The sequence below is a fragment of the Vulpes vulpes genome, chromosome 15, assembly GCF_048418805.1.
Source record: "Vulpes vulpes isolate BD-2025 chromosome 15, VulVul3, whole genome shotgun sequence".
NCBI classification, from domain to species: Eukaryota; Metazoa; Chordata; class Mammalia; order Carnivora; family Canidae; genus Vulpes; species Vulpes vulpes.
The window spans coordinates 90304691-90311757 of record NC_132794.1 but is presented as its reverse complement, the minus strand read 5'-3'; the positions used below and the strand labels follow the sequence as shown (position 1 = coordinate 90311757).

The 7067-nt window shown below is 36.2% G+C and overlaps 1 pseudogene; it reads left to right on the top strand.

Moving 5' to 3' along the window:
• Window positions 1-1052: 1052 nt before the first annotated feature.
• Window positions 1053-3267, top strand: LOC112913155 (histone deacetylase 2 pseudogene; annotated as a pseudogene).
• The last annotated feature ends 3800 nt before the right edge of the window (window positions 3268-7067 follow it).

Below are 7067 nucleotides of genomic sequence, written 5' to 3'. Positions count from 1 at the left end.
CAGATAGAACCCAGTTCAAGTTCTAGCCATGCCACTTGCTAAATTTAATCTCAAATTATTTCTTCTTTCTGAATGTCAGTTTCCTTGTTTACACCACATGAAGAAAGAGAGTCTGCTGGACATGGCTAAAGTGAAAATTAAATGAGATTTCTAAAAAATCTAATAAGTGCAGTGTCAGGTAAATGTGAAGGGACCAATATAAATTGTGAGTATTGGTATTATTTTCTCATTTAATCTTCACAAAAATCTTTGTGAAAAAGGAAGAAAGCCTGTTGTTTTGGTTACCCCACCCCATTTTATAAGCAAAGGAAGTGGGGCTTGATTCAGCAGTTTCATTATCTCATTTTCTTTCATTCACATCTGGATTCAGAAAGGAAAAAATTTTCTGTAAGCTCCTGATTTGGTACAGCAATTCCAGTAGTTCATTGTCTAGATGATATGGATTGCAAATCCTAGTTTTTCAACAACTGACTATTGCACATTGACCATAATACTGCTCTTCCTACTGAGAACCATCTTACTACTCGGGTAAAGGTAATATATGAGAGTGTGTAAAATAGCCATAACTAGCCAGCCACTCAATAGGCTAGTTTAAGAGTCCTGTTCAATCCACTATAATTAAGAGTGTTAGATGTGTTTTTATGAACCAAGGATAAGTGTGATAAAGTACCATTCTACTCTCCATTTCTTGGTTTCAGGGCACTACTGTATTGCATTACTGTCTTTGGTCTTTTTCACTTGCAAGGAGTTTCCCAACCCAGAAAAGTTTGATCCAGGACACTTTTTGGATAAAAATAGTTTCAGGTAAACAGAATACTTTGTGCCTTTTTTCCTTGGTAAATACAAATCCACCCAAGTCATACATGCACATTCTGGAAAATTTTAGCTTCACTGAATTTATGGCGTAACTAAGTAATCCACTGGTGATAGCAAAATCAGTCAAATCAAATTGTTACAACTCTCCAAACCTGGATGAAGCCATTTAAGTCTGTACACCAGTAAGATCAGATAAGTCATCCGGGAACTATTTTGTTGTTTGGCAACTGAATACAATGCAAGTTTTTAAACTAAAGAAAGTCAATTCAAATCAGGTATGTTACCAGATGACAAATTTGCTTTTGCAAGCTTTTGTTGATCTCCGCTTTGTAATACAGACTTCCAAAACAAAATATACAGGTTCCTTTCTTTTTTGTAAACTATTAACCATTATTTTCTGATTCTTAGAGCCAGGGGCCATCAAAAAGACCTTGGCCATCTTCCTTCTTCTCCTCTGAAATTCAGAGCTCCATATAACCATTGCCTCTGTGCTGGAGCTGGTTGACTCCCAGTTAATATTTCCTGTAGGTTCATAAAAATAATTTAGGATTGCTCAGCATACATTTTTTTCCTTGTTATCCAATCATTTGATTAGTATTTTCAGAAATAATAGTTGATATGTTTCGTTTCTAATTTCAATGATAAAAGTGTTCAACATAAGAAATGGAAAGTGCAGAAAAGCAAAAAAAAAAAAAAAAAGTTTATCTACAAAGATAATCACTGTCAGTATTTTACTATATGCCCTACATGCTCTTGAGCCCTCCCATCACCCTTTTCTCTCTACCCTCCAACCTGCCCTTCTCTATCGCACTGCCACCCCCAAGTTCGGTGGCAGCCAAGCAGCAGGAGCAGGAGCTAGAGGGGGGAGCCAGCTGTGGTCTAGGAGTCCGTGGCCTAGTGTTAGGGAGGTGGCAAGAAGAAAGTCAGCTACTACTATGATGGTGATACTGGAAATTATTATTATGGACAGAATCAGCCCATGAAACCTCATAGAACCCTGATGACCCATAACTTGTTGCTAAATTATGGCTTATATAGAAATATGGAATTAATACAGTCCCCATAAAACCACTGCTGAAGGAATGACAAAATACCACAGTGATGAGTACATCAAATGTTTACATTCAATAAAACCGGATAGCATGTCTGAATATAGTAAGCAGATGTAGAAATTTAGTGTTGGAGGTGATTTTCCAGAGTTTGATGGACTCTGAATTTTGTGAGTTCTCAATTGATGGTTGGAGCTATGAAGTTAAACCAACAACAAGCCAATGTGGCTATTAATTGGGCAGGAGGGTTACATCATACTAAGAAACCAGAATTAGGATTCTGTTGTGTTAATAATATTGTACTTGCCATCCTTGAATTACTGAAGTGTCATCAGAGAGTCTTATATATTATTATTGATATTCATCATGATGATGGTGCTCAAGAAGCTTTTTATTCACAGATCATATAATGACTGGATCATTCCATAAATATGGGGACTTGAGGGATATTGGTACAGAAAAAGGCAAATACTCTACTGTGAACTTTCCAATGAGAGATGGTATAGATGTTGAGTCATGGGAAGATAAGTAAGCCTATTACCCTAAAAGTGATGGAGATGTATCAACCTACTGCTGTGGTGTCAGTGTGGTGCAGACTCACTGTTTGGTGTTAGACTTAGTTGCTTCAATATGACAGTCAAAGATCATGCTAAATGTGTAGAAGTGGTAACAATTTTCAATATGCCATTACTAATGCTTAGGGAAGGTAGATAGATAATCTGTAATGTTGTTCAATATTTGACATATAAGACTGTAGTTGCCCTCAATTGTTGCAGTTCCCCATAAATTGCCATATAATGATTACTGAGTATTTTGGACCAGACTTCAAACTGCATATTAGTCCTTCAAACGTGACAAACTGAAACACTATGGAATATAAGGAAAAGATAAAACATTTATTTGAAAATGTGCACATACTACCTCATGCACTTGGCATCCAGATGCAATATTCCAGAAGATGCTGTTCATGAAGACAGTGGAGATTAAGATGGAGAAGATTCAGACAAGAGAATTTCTATATGAGTATCAGATAAATAGCTTGTGATGAGGGATTCTCAGATTCTGAGGATGAAGAAAAAGGAGGTCAGAAATGTGGCTATCTTGAGGAAAGAGTAAAGAAAGCTAGCACCAAAGAAGACAGAAAGGAAACTACAAAAAAAGTAGTTGTTGAGGAAGAAGATAAGCCAAAGGACAAGAGTGGTGTAAAGATGGGTACCAAAAGAGTCAAATCAGAACAACTCAGCAACCTTTGAATTTGAGAGTCTCGCCAATTTCAGAAACCATAAAAAGAAAATATTGGGAAGAAAGTTTTTTCTTTTTGAAAATGTCTGGCTTCATTTTATACTAGTTTGGCGTGGACTGTGTTTATTTTCAAATTGGCTTGTTTTTTTCTTCGCAAGTTTTATTGACTTTTCTCATTATAAAGCAAAATTTCTTTACTTCATCTTGCTTTATGTAATAGTACTTAATGTTACAATGTCAAAAAATGATCTATTCAAGAAATAAGTAGAATTTCTGGTCTGATTTTTCCCATGTTTTATAATTCTCTTTATTAAAAAAAAATGTACCTGGGGTTAAAAAAAAAAAAAAACACTACAAAACCATAGTAATTAAGACTGTGTGACACTGGCATATAGATTGAAGATCCAGAAATAAAACCTCACACTTATGGTCAGTTAATCTTCAATAAGGGTGTCAAGACAACTTAATGGGGAAAGAATAATCTTTTCCACAAATGGGGTTGGGACAGCTGGATATCCACATGCAAAAGAATGAAATTGGATTTCTTCCTTAAACCATACACAAAAATTAAATGTGAGAATTAAAACTATAAAACTTAGAAGAAAACATAGGAGTAAATCATCATGAGCTTGAGTTAGACAGTAGTTTCTTGAAATGACACCAAAAGTACAAGTAACAACAAAAACATAAGTTAGACTTCATCAAAATTTTAAGTTTTTGTGTTTCAAAGGACAACCTCAAAAAAAGTGAAAAGACAACCCTCTGAATGGGAAAAGATATTTGCAAATCATATATGATACGGGACTTGTATCCAGAATATATAAAGAACTCTGGTAATTCAGTAATAAAATGACAACCCAATTTAAAAATGGATAAAGGGCTTGAATAGACATTTCTTCAATGAAGATATACAAATGGCCAATAAACAAATGAAAGGATTCTCAAGATTGTTAAGTACCAGAGAAATGCAAATGAAAGCCACAATGAGATGTTACTTCACACCCACTAGGATGGCTAAAATAAAGACAGATAACAGGTACTTAAAAAATAGGGAAAAGTTAGAATTTTCATAAATTTCTACTGGGAATGTAAAATGGTGCAGCCACTTTGGAAAAGAGTTTGGCAATTCCTTAGAATTACCATATGACCAACAATTTCATTCCAAGGTATAGACCCAGGACAAATAAAACACATCCACACAAGAACTTGTACAAGAGTATTCATAGAGGGCACCTGTTGGCTCGGTTGAGTGGCTGCCTTGAGCTCAGGTTATGACCCCAGGTCCTGGGATCGAGTCCCACATTGGGCCCCCAGCTCAGCAGGGAGTCTGCTTCTCCCTCTCTCTCTGTCCTACTCATATTCTCTCTTTTTCTCTCAAATAAAATCTTTTTTAAAAAAGTATTCATAATAACATTATTCATAATAACAAAAAAATGGAAACATCCACACGTCTATCAACTGGTGAGTGGATAAACAAAATGCAAAAGAGCCATGTGTTGGAATACTATCTGGCCATAAAAAGGGAATGAAGGACAGATACACACTACAATGTGGATGAACCTTGAAAACATTATGCTAAAAAAAAAAAAAAAAAACATTATGCTAAATGAAAGAAGCCAGACACAAAAGATCACATACTGTATGATTCCATTTATATGAAATGTCTATAACAGGCAAATCTATGGAGACAGTGGATTCATGGTTGCATAGGGCTGGAAAGCGATGGCAAATGAGCGATGCTTTCTGGGGGGGTGGAGGTGGTAGTGATGAAGATATTCTAAAATTAGATTGCAGTGGTGACTGCACAGCTCTGTTTTCTAAAAACTAGTGAACTGGACATTTAAATGGGGAATTTTATAGTATGTGAATTATATCTTAATAAAACTTTTAAAAGAAGAATATATATATATAGACACGAAAAATAATAATTAGCACAAATTGTCCTGATAAAATAGAAACATGATGACTAATAAGTACTTCATGGCTTGTAGGTAATCTTCTAAACCCTGTCAGAATGGTCAGTTGTAATTCTGAGTTTTTCATGAAACTGGACTTAACTTTGTATTTATAGTTGTTTGGGATGAAATGACTCTCATAAATTTCCATTCTCAGGGCCCTTATAAGCCAAATTCAAGAAGCTTGCTCAGGCCTCTCTTTCCTATTTATCTTCTCTGTTAGTTTCTAACATGGAAGGGATATGTTTGATCTTCAGTGATGATCCAGTTGCTCAAACAAAAAAAATTTTTTTCTTCCGGTCTTAGATAACAATTATTTTTATCTTTAGGGTTAATGCTTGCTTCAGGTGGGAGCATAGAACAGAACAAAGCTAACAGGTTTTAAAATTTGATCATTTGTGGCATTTTCTAGCTGTGTGACTTTGGGCAGGACCAGACTTTCTGGATCTTCATCTAAAAAGTAGAATTAATAACATCTACCTTCCAAGGTTAGGAGGTTGAGGATGAGTGAAATGTGTGTATTTTCTCTGACAATTAGAAGGAGCTCATAAGTGATGGTTTTTTACTCTCAAGCCACTGAAAATTCTCCCATAGCCAGTGCAAAATTAACTTTTTAGATATTATTTGTAAGCCATTCATTGCTTTTTCACCATTCTGTTTCCTGGATTAATGTATGAAATTCCAGGCTTAGGTACTATTCAATCAATATTTGTTATTATATTTCTCAAGTATAATAGTGACATTGGATTTCTCTTATACTTCTCATTATAATATTGTATTTCTCTGAATTTAAGATACATCCCAGTTTTAGAGACACTAAAATGTGAAATATAAGCACCTTATAATCAATAAAATATAGTTGCCCCCTACTACATTTGGACCCATGATGCATTACTGGTCCAGTTTGCAGGCTGCTCAAAGTCTGATGTATATTAGTCCCTTCATCCCAGATGACCAGATCACTTAGAGTCAAGCTCCTCTTTTTCAGTTAACCTTCTGCCTGACACCTGATATAATTTCATATCAGTAGACAAACGTGACATTTTTCAAACTCAGAAAAAACCACTTTACTCCAACAAGGAGGATTACACAGGTGCAGGCTATTGACAAATTAGGCAATACTGGTACACAGAACGGATTCAGAGTCCATGCTATGCATGCTTTCCACTGGCTGGAGGGCAATCTGAGTCAACATGTCACTGAACCAATGATTGCCCTATTGGAAGTAGGGTTAGTGAGGGCATGTGAAAGAGCCTGGGTTTCTGGAATTCCACTTAGTCATTTCCTGCCCTGTTCTAAAGTCAACAAAATGTATATGCAGAGGAGATAGTTCATTATTTGTTATTGCTTTTGAACATTTGTTAAATTCTGTTATTTAAGTATAGATGAGGCACTAGGAATCCAAAAACAATATATTGTCCTTGGACTTAAGACAAGCCAACAAACAAGTTTTGTTATAATGCTATGTTTGTAGAGAAGTATTCACAGTTTTATGGAAACACAAGGGAAGGACACTGAAATCAGACCAGAGATAAATGAAAGGAAAGGTTTAGAGAAAATGATGCCTGAACTTAGTTTTGAAACACAAATAGGAGTCAGATAACTTCCAAATGGAGAGAAAGGGATAGCAAACCTATTTTCTGTTGGCGTATTTTACCATAATTTTTAAAGATTGGAGGGAAAACCACAGAGGATGTTGAAAGATTGTGGGTTGCTTTGTATGGCTAGCAGGAAGGAGAGGTATTGGAGAAGAGAGTCGATCTGATGTGGGACAGGCTGGCAACACCAGGCCATAGAGGGCCTTGTTGCCAGGCAAAGACGTTTGAACTTAGCAGAGAGTGGAGAACCACTAAAGGATCTGAACAGTGATAGGAAGGGCAAGCAGGAGATGAGATGTGGTTTACATTGAATAGAAGTAACGCTGGCTGCTGTGTGACACGTGCAGCGGGAGGGGTTTAAGTCCCAGGCAGGAAGGCAGATGCGGTCCAAGATGGATGAGAACAGA